Genomic DNA, 10,688 nt, shown 5'->3' with positions numbered 1-10,688 from the left:
GAAATTATTTGACGCATGCGAGCTTTGTTGTATGGTTTTTTTACATTATCGCGGCACGTATCCAAAGTTGACTCAAGTTAACAGAGAATATACTATTTTTACCCTTGGCAGCTTGAATTTGCCACTAAAAATTTGTCACCAAACCTCGGCATCTGTGACAACTTGAGTTGTCGAACAAAAGTAATTGATAAATGTTCCGGGCACACTGATTTCTTCTGTTACATTGATTCGTAAAATTGTCTTTCCGTCACGTGTTAAGCATTTGTACAGTTTTCTATGCGTGGAATTCAATTTAATTTTCGTCACCGTCATTCTATCGGATTCCCCTCATCTTTGACAGCACAACAGATTTTAGGTACGGCACTAGAGTGGTAGGTGCTGATCTCAATACGACGTTAAAGCGTTCATCCGTTGTTCGAAACAAGGAGAATGTATGGAAGTAGCGTTATTACGTTAACTGGTCCTTTGAATCTATCTGATTAATAGGGCCGAACATCACGTAATATTTTATACACAGTAGCTTCCTTGCCTCTGTATGCCGTTGAATTAGAACAACAATAGCCATTTGCTAGCCAAAAATTAAACTGTCATTTCGTTTTTGTAAATGCAGTACGCAGATAGTATTACACTCATTGTAAATGTACGCAGTATTGGTGAAATTACTTATCCTTACGCGGATATAATACGGGGAAAAACTATGAATGAAATTTTTTTTTAATACTGACAACTGTACGGTAGTCAACTCTTTTGTTTTTTTTTTACCATAACTGAGAAATATAGTTCTGAGTAATAAAGAATTTGAAACGAAAAAATATCATATTTTACAAGAAAATCACGTCTCAGAAAGTAATAATCTAACATTGGTATGATAAATATAAAATTACAACACTTCGAAAATTGATGAAACGTGAGCACGTGATTCTGAATTGATCTTAAATACTGAAGATTACTGCCGATCAAAGAGTTGAATTATAATGAAAATCGCATTTCGAGTACGATTTTTTAGTTTCTAAATTTTGAAGTAATTAGATAAAAATAATGTTATTACTGTTGTTTTAATTATTATCTATACACGTGGTAGCCGCGTGAAATGAGCCTATATAAAATACCAGTATCAAGTCGTAGGTAAATAACACACGAGGTTATTATTTATTACCTTTCAGAGTGCAACTGCAGCTCCTCGCGTCAAGTATAATTAGTTCGAAATTATGAAAACCATTGAATTGATAAACTGCAATGGGCTCGTCTCAGGCAAGATATTATTATTAACCGATTGGATGTTAAAACGTGTTGAAAATGTATGTTGCGCGAGCGCTTTAATCAAACTCGAGTCGGTTGGGTGAAAAAAAAATAACAGGTTTGACAAAAGTTTATGATTAGACTACGGAGCCAGATTTCAGAATTAATCGAGTTTACTTACAGGTTATACTTGACACTGCGAGCCACTCAACCACGAACTTTGCCGTAAGGGCTAAAGGACTGTACCCATTTAATATAGGATGTCTGGTTTTGCTAGAGTTCCCGTCAGACTCCAATGATTCACGAGGATGAAGTTAGTAACGTTGGCTTGACTGAACATTGCAAAAAAAATGGTTACTTTGCAAATTTGGAATGAATTTTAAGGGGTTTGCTTTTCAAAATATGATTATTTTCTGCTTTATTGAGCTTTTATAAATATCAGATAATCTTAAAGGTGCGAATAAATAGTTTTTCATAAACGTGCATCGTCGCGTTATCGTTGCCAACTTCAGCCTCGGAACAATTCACGAATGGTTTCATAGGGCTCGAAATGAAACCCCACACCCAAAAAAAAAACAAAAAAAAAAAACATTAAGATTCCGATTCCAACACAAGATCTCATATTAATGCAGAACTATGCTCCTATAAGTAAATTCAAGTTAAATAATGAACAGATTTCAGTGGCACAATTTTCAATGCAAATTGGAACAGTGGCAAGGTTTGCAGATGCAATCGTATGTTTTTCGACTAAGTGTTCTAGGATAATTGATTAGTTGACGATCATTCACAACCTTGTTTCGACGTTTGAGAATGTATCAGATAAAATCTGGGCCCTGTTGCAGCACCCACGGAATTCGCCCCTTCGCGTTGGTGCCACCTCATCGCAATTGTGTTTAGTAACCATACAGGAACGTAACGACTAGGATAGTTAACGTGAATCAGCACGAAATATTGCGGAAATATTACTGCGACATAATTTTGCATGGATTCCGATATCCCAGTTTCATTATGAAATGCTTTTGTAATATTGCAGAAATATTACAGAAGAGTTTTGATTTCCATTCCTTTACGCTTCTTTTGTAAATTGTGAGCAGGTATTGTTTAAATACTATCACTCGAGTTCGAGACAATCCTAGAGCTGCGAAGTTACAATTATCCCTGAAAACGCATCGTTGTATTAATGTCACCAAAATAAACATCATATTGTCAAGATAATGAGACGGGAAAAAAAGTAATCATCCTTTTCATACAATATGCCCGGATTTAAGTAGCTGTTATCATTTCAGGGCAATTTGTTTATTTGAAACTAAATCAAGGGGTCTAAATTTAATCGGTACCCATAAATTGGCATTGTTGTTGCGAAACGGATGGTGCTGAATATGGACGCGGTGGCTCAGTTTAGTGCAAGGTTAGTTGGCGGTGGGTGAAGAAGCGGGATTCCCGGTTGGATCGTATCGATTTGTTGGTGTCAATTATGTCAAGAGCCACTTAAATATTATTGTGAGTAAATATTCGTTGTATAATCTCTAGAAAAATTTATTTACACTGCAACGGATTACAGCGTATAGGAAGTTTGATATAATCAATAAAGAATTTCTCAATGGCGTTCGATATATTCGATGATATTATTTCAAATTACGCTACTTCATTACTCATATTTGCAAGGGACAATGATAATATTGTCCAATCCCAAAAATTCTATACGTTTCGAATATTTTTTTCACGGGAATCGTAACATTTTTTCAAATGATGAAGTCTTTGTTCGTACGACGAGATGAAAAAAAATTCATCCATAACTCATAACAATGTCACAGACAAGTGTCGATTTATAATTCTATATCGTTTGAACGTCTTTAACATCTGCTGAATTATCGGTGTGATTAACGTGAAATGAGATGTTTTTTCGAAACCATATTCTTCGTTGCAATTTTTGTCGAACACAGTTTTATCTATTCGACAGTTTTTACAGTAGCGTGGGAAATCAAAGTTACTGTACAAATTGTGATCTAATAACTTATTAGGCATTTGCAAACGGAGTTCCATACACGTTTGTCTTTGCAAAAACGTGGCATTGAGAAAAAAATCTGCAACGACGTTGAGAACATATTTTTCCACCATCATAATCGTTTGCAAGTATTTGTGTTGTTTTTGTATTTGTTTTATTTTATTAATTATATTTGTATTTGAGTTGTGTAGAAATTTGTAAAAAATATTATTCTCATCGATACAACGTTCCATTAAGCTTCGCCTGAATTGTCAAGTTCGCAAAAAAACGGCTTAGATACTGTGCGGATCATGCCTTGCCGAAAAAAGCAAGGGTTTTTGGTAAAACCGCTTTTTTTTCAATGAGTATCATTTATTAGACGTGGTGTTTCTAAGAATATTTCAAAACCTCGACGCAATGTGATCTTACCGTGAGTAATATTACTTTGTCTAAGTATTTTCAAAAGCTTGTGTACTGCATAATTGACATAATATACTTTCACTATTTGGAAGTTACCTTCGTAAGCGCTTGTTAAGCTGATTGTGAGCAATCTTTGTACTCAATTCAATAAGTAAAAGTCTGAAAAGAAACGATTTTGAATGATAAATCTGGGTCAGTTCCAAGGACTGACGTTTTCTTCACCATATTCGCCCGTTTCGGTACAAAGAGAGTTCCGTTGCGCACCCCTCTTCCCATTGAATTTTTTCACATTTATTTCTGTCACATAATAGGGTTCTTCTTTCATACGCGTTCAGTACCATTGGCTCAGGTAACGTAATAAGATACTTTTTAACGGGTATTTTGTACATGAATTTACATGTATATTTACAAGTATATATGATGATTTACATATACTTACGCAATTGACACGACGGCTGGTTGAAAAGAGGCTTTTATTTTGACATTCCGGCGAAATGGCTTTTCTGAAACAAATTAAACGTGATTTTCAGTGTAAGAAGTGACACCAGAAATTGAATAAAATAACTTTCTCGTGATCGAATTAAAAAAAAAAAAAAAAATACTGAAAGACAACTTAGTGACTGTACAACTCACAAATGTCAAAATTCAAAATTCACTTTTCACACAATCTGTTAAAACGGTCGAATGTTTTTAGATTTAATAAATCAAGTGCTGTAGTGATTTGAGAGTTTACAGATTGACGTAGTTTCAAATCTAGGTGATCTACGAAAAAAGTTCTGAGAAAATCCTTGTGGCCTTGTATAAAAATTTCCGTACCCGTTTTCAAGAAATTTTTTAAAACTTTCAAGCGCGGTTCTTACTGAAAATCGGCACAAATGATTTTGAGCACAAATGTACCTTAATCGATTCGACCGAACGTTATGCACAGCATGTTCTATCAAATCCTGAAGATCGTTCATAAATTTCGACGTGGGTTTAGTAGCAGATCAGAAATTAAATGTAATGACGTACATATTATTAATTATTATATATTAAGTAAATATAATTCTATCAGTTGTGTAATATGTTATATAATTTCATTTAAGATTTTGTTGTGTATAAAGTCAATTGAACGTGTCGCTAAATGGTGCGTTTTTACTTTTCATCATCTACGGTGATACAAGAAATGTATTGGCTTCGATGGCGAATTACGTTTTCTAATTTCGATGAAACATTTTTGAACCTCAAGTATTCGAAACACAAATTTTTCGAATAACGTCAAACGTTGATAAAATCTTGCGATGATCTCGGAAACTGCTGGATGAAAAAGATCTGAAATTTACACGATTTTACAATCAAATGACGGGCATTAAAAACTGTCATGCCCGTTTTCTTCGACCGTATGCTTCCCTCGAAAAAGATTCATGAACTCGAAGTACTCCAACAAAGTTCGTAGGACGCTTATGGAAGATTTTATACAAATTGCTATAAAATGAATAAATTAATGCAACACGAAACCATGTCATGAAAAATGAAGGAAGCATTTTACGAAATATTTCAATATGACAATGATTTATTCAAGTTCTATTCAGCAGTGTAAGAGTGTTTTATTGAAGAAAGTGTAATTTTGATTACCGTATATGATATGGATTTGGTATTTGGAATTAGGAATTGGTTTTGTTGAGAAGTATATTCGAAGTTGACTAGTTGGAAGTTGAGATAGCAGTGTATCTGAGACAGATAGTATAAATGCCGGAAAGATGCAAGAGTAAATAAATAGTGGGGAACAAAAGTAGCTGATAACGAGTAAGAGAAATGAGAATGCCGTTTGCATTCGTCTTATTGTTAGCGTGCATCAGGCAGGATGGAAATAAGAGGAAAGGAATGAAATTACAAGGTTACTGTAAAGAATGTGGAAGAGTTTGTAAGTATACTGTTTAAATAATAGGTAATAAATGATCGGAAATAATGGGAGAAACGTGGTAATGGCAGGCCAGTTGTAACAAAGTGATGAAAAGTACCGCTTGTTTTTTTCTTTAGAAAAAATGAATTCTTCATAAAACGTGTATATCAAGAAAATACGTTAGTTTTACTTCACATTTAGAGACATTATTCTTACGTAGTTTGTATGCTTTTCCATAATCACATTTTTCGTTTCAATGAAATAGCTACCGTTGATCTTTCGTCCACATTCGCGCCCTTTTTTTTTTTTTATCAAATTACTAAAAGAATACGACGAATAAAAAAAAAAAAAGTAGGATCGTGGCAAAGAGGATCGGTAATACAAGAATACTTTCTAAAAACACAAAGTAAATCTGTCGAGGTGTATTTGGAGCGGGTATTATTTACGCACGGTAATTTTTGCCTACGGCACTTTTGCACTTCGATGCACACGACACTTTTGCACACAGCAATATTGCAAGCGAAGCTTTTACCCGCGGCACTGCGTTAAGAAGAGAAAAAATGAGTGTACCCAACTCTGTCATAATCATCTTTTGCGATTTTTCGTAAGGATCGGGAGAGTTGGGTAGCTTTCGGCTAAAGCACACCTGATAACAAATCCGGCGTGCAAATATTTCACGTACAATAATACCATGTGCGAAAGTATCGTGTAGATTAAAATTTGCGTGTGTAATCGTGTCGTGTGCGAAGAGGTCGTTCGCAAACAAACGGGGTGTCAAAGTGTCCTGCATGGGTTTTAGGTTGCTGTGGACTGAGAGACCGTGGGCGCCGTAAAAATGTCACTGATTAAAATGGTAGACGTTATTGTCAATGACAATGCCACTCATTATCTGATTAAAAATTAAAAAATATGCCAATAAAGCTCGATCTACATACTTTTGAATAAAACAAACACCAATCGATTCGATTTTTTGGCGAAAAATGGCAAAATGACGTGCTAATTTCTCGTTGACGACTAAGTGTTTCTCGTTCTTTTTGAATCATTATCAAATTTCATTCATAGTACAACTTCAACTGCGCATCGCTAAATATGTCACGTATGGATGTGGTTTCTGCTACGCAGGTTCCTTCACCTCCTTAAGGTGCACATGATATACATTGTATGCATACAATGAAAAGCAAAAATTTCTTTCCAACGAAACTGTCTCACTGTCATCGACACAGTGATAATAAAAAACGTAAACGCTCAAAGCAGATTACGATTTAATCGTTGTAAAATAACGCATATTTGATAAGCAAACAGTGATGCGCCAGCGTGTGAGCCATATATTTTTATGGAATATGCACGTCATTTGCAGTTACAGCGATTAAGAGATAACTTGAAATATTTGCGAAAGCATGAGTTTGTAGTGTGATAAACCATCCATAGCAAGCAATTCGTACCGACAGACATTCAAGACAGCTTCCAACGTTGATTGTATTCAATATTCTCCATTTGGCTTGACGGAATTGGATATTTTATTAAAATTAAAACCACACGTTTTTTTTGATGATTTTCGGGATATTAGTAAGGTTCTTAAATCCCGCTACGAAAGAGAACCGTTCCCGTTCATTTGTTTATTTGATATATGAAAAACAAGGGGTAGTTTTCTCGGTCGGTAAGGGTGGGAGTACCGCATACCCTTAAATCACACACACAATTCATGCCATAGTAGTATTGATTCGGAGGGGTCTCATAGCTGCTCTGACGGGCTGAAGGGATGAACTTTGTGTTAACTGAGTCCCTCCAATTCTCAACACATATATCGCGTGATTCACCGTGTCTTTGGGGCATTCCATAACAAGTCGACATGCGATCAACCCTGTCCACTTTCGATATCGGTGATTTTTCCTCATTTCAGTATCGATTTAAACTAACTCCCATTACTTTTGTTTGAGATTCAACACTTAATCCAATCTCGAGTCACTGATTGTTCAAAATGTTTGACCTTGAAAATTCAAAATGCTCATCACGTTTCAGCGAAAAAAGTAAGCGTGCCGTTCGCGATTTATTGAATCGTATAGCTTTCGTAACAAAATACTGGATAAATCATTTGAACAATTTACATGGATCCATGTTACTCCAAAGTAAAAAATAAGTTTATTCTAAAAGTACGATACCATCATTTTTTTGGAAAAAATGTATGTGATACTATAGCCGAATCCAAAAACTTACAGTCCAAGATCGTCGCGAGATCTCGATTCTTTATAATTTATCAGTATCTAAAGATTCAACACTAAGGATTAAGGAATATAATCTCTACGCATCTCTGTCCGTCCGTCCGTATTTTCGCTCATAACTCCAGAATTACTGAAGCGATCTTCATTCCTTTTTTCTCTCTGGATAACCACAACGTCTGGTTAGGTTGTAGGCTATGTTTCGTTAAAACGAGATCAATAGTTTTGGAGATATAACGATACTTGTACGCCAAATCGGAAAGGCACCACACAGTTGTGCGAACGCTGACTAAACTCTTACAGATAGACGAAAGTTATGTTCGAAAGTTGTCCAGGTCTCGATGAACTCTACAAACAGTCCGCGATGGAATGCGACTAACAAAATTATTTATGAAAAACATACGTTTTTTCCTGTGGACCGTTACAATTCCCTGTCTTTTCCGGATAGATGAAATCACGGTAAAATTCCCGGTCTGTCGCCACCATGAATAATATTGCATGTACCTACGTAACGTATATTCAACGCTATTTCGCAAAGATGTGAGAATTAATTAATAATTTATATCCAAGAATTTGTTGATTAAAATAAAATGATCACTAAATTTGTAGCAATCTAAGTATAGGTTTATGTTTTTCAATACGTGCCTCTTATACATACACATATTTCGTGTTTTGTTTACTAAACGTTAAACGTTTAGCATATTGGGCGACATTTCTTGATAGTATACATATAGGGCATTCCATGTCGCTTCAACAAAGTTTTAAACCTCATATTTTTCATTTTTTTCGAAATTTTGTGTGGATTTAGTAGGACCTGAAAAACACTTACTTTAATTTTTTTTCAATTGTCTGAAAAATGTTCTGGTGCAATAACTATCGTAATACGTGAAAAATACGTTGTAATTGTAATATATGAAGAAATACCAAAAATGCTGTACTTTGTATCAATTATTTTGGCACAGGATCCGTGATAGTAAACAACCTCTTGGACACCTAGAATATTTCCTATTCGACCAAAGCGTGGAAAAATGTAATCTTTAAATGAATGTAAAAGTTTAAATGAAGTTGCTATTTTAAATTTTTTTTTCAAATTCAAAATACTAGTAACTCCGCTTTTTAAGGAAATTTTAAAGAATTTTCGCCGGCCGAAAAACATTTGAGATTCAATTTCAATAATCGATAAAAAAAAAAAACGATATTTTTTCGTTTTCGTGGAACAACAAATGTTGTAGTTCTATAGACCCGTACAAGGAACTGGTTTACTATCCATGGGTTTTTTCACGACTGGCGACAATCGCTACTCGCTAGGGATCCTTCAGAACAATATTAAAAAAAATTAATATAGGTATTTTTGAGATTCTACTGTACCCAAAAAAAATTTCCGGAAAATCAAAAACTAAAATAGAAAATGATACAGTTTGTTCGGGAAGCACAATGATTATGAGGGTGAAGACGTGGAATGCACCATATGTAACATACAATACAATTTTCACGAATATAGAAAAATTTATAATTCGTGAATTAGAGAGATCGCAGTTGATAGCAGAGAAAAAATTTTCACAGAACCAAGTGTTCGTCGAAGGTTAATTCTAATGTAACTACACAGGTGCTGTATTTGGTATCGTTTTGCAGTAACAACTTCCTGTTCGGTGACAGGGAGCTTTTCGTGGTTTTTAATGAAACATAACCGACACGGCAGGATGCGAAGCAGATTTAACTTGGTAAATTACTTCTTTTTTCGCTATCAATCAATAATCAATGACTTTTGATCTGCAACGACACGGCTAACGACAAGCGACGAGTGAATGCTGTACATTCGGTAGATACAATACCAAGAAGGTGTAATTGCAGTGTTCCTCGACGAGTGTGAACACTCTGAAAATCCAATTACAAACGCAATGAAGTTGGTCCGGAATATCGTTCAATGATCTTGTGACACTTACCGCGATTGAGGAAATAAGCATGAATCAGAGTGAAAGTTCCGCTTATGTTCCAATACTTCCACTTCTTTCCTAATGTTGAGTTATGAATTTATATCACACGAGAGCCAAGGTCATCGAGCATAACTTTACCCGCACACGACACACGTGAGAAGGTTAGTGACGATTTTATTGCCCCGTTCACTATTGCGAGCTATAAGAAATACGAAGTTAAAGGAAAAACGAGTACGTTCATTTTCTTTAAAAATAAAATCTTTGAAAAACTAGTCATACAACTCACCCTAGATTACCCGGAATACTTAAGATTTGGATGCAGCTTTGATGAAAGAAAGATATTGCAGTGGTTCGAAATTGTCGGCAGCTAAATCGGGTCTTACGATTAGTATGAAAATATTATATAATATACCTATAAACCAGAAAGACAAAAAATAATTGGATCATACTTTTTGTTTTTTCTATTTCGATTAAACAAAAAATTAATCTGTGATACTGGCGTAGTAAAATCCTAGTTTTTTCCGAACGTGCTCTGAAAACTATTCCTGTAATTTCCAGGATTCGTTTTAACAACAATACCATACTAATAAATAAAATACTAATTTAAAATAATTCATCTTCCGTTTTTACTCTAGTCCAAAATAAACCCACCTCGAATCTCAGAATAAATACTTTTCTTGAATCGTTCACTATCAAGCTATTTTTTTTCTAAGAGTGTCACGTTTCAAGAGTATCACCTATACATTTTATCGAGAAATATTGAAAAATGCAAAAGTCTTCTTGGCACTATTTATCGTTAGACCTTATACATAACAACGATTGTTCCTTAATCTATATTGTCCAAAGTATAACCCTGAATGTTTGTTAGTCAATGAAAGCGATGCAACAGTTATGAATATTCAACTATCGCTCCTTTGATAAGCTGGAAAAAATATGATCCGATTATTTTATATATTTCTGCTTCAGACACAGGAAGATTGGATTTTTTAAATACAATGCAAAGTTTTTCAAAC

The 10,688-nt window shown here is 34.8% G+C and overlaps 2 protein-coding genes across 3 annotated transcripts in view; one reads left to right on the top strand and one right to left on the bottom strand.

Moving 5' to 3' along the window:
* Positions 1–4,101, bottom strand: part of LOC124302628 (centaurin-gamma-1A) — a 67,181-nt gene extending 63,080 nt beyond the window's left edge. Inside the window, exon 1 of the mRNA XM_046758968.1 lies at positions 4,083–4,101. The gene's annotated coding sequence lies outside the window, so the exon portion shown is untranslated. The remainder of the gene's footprint in view (positions 1–4,082) is intronic.
* LOC124302633 (carcinine transporter-like) overlaps positions 1,930–10,688 on the top strand; it is a 35,380-nt gene continuing 26,621 nt past the window's right edge. For both annotated transcript variants that reach the window (XM_046758982.1, XM_046758981.1), the window contains exon 1: positions 1,930–2,739. The gene's annotated coding sequence lies outside the window, so the exon portion shown is untranslated. The remainder of the gene's footprint in view (positions 2,740–10,688) is intronic.

This window comes from Neodiprion virginianus, chromosome 4 (assembly GCF_021901495.1).
Source record: "Neodiprion virginianus isolate iyNeoVirg1 chromosome 4, iyNeoVirg1.1, whole genome shotgun sequence".
Taxonomy (NCBI): domain Eukaryota; kingdom Metazoa; phylum Arthropoda; class Insecta; order Hymenoptera; family Diprionidae; genus Neodiprion; species Neodiprion virginianus.
Note: the sequence above shows the minus strand (reverse complement) of the source record. Positions and strands in the feature narration are given on the sequence as shown.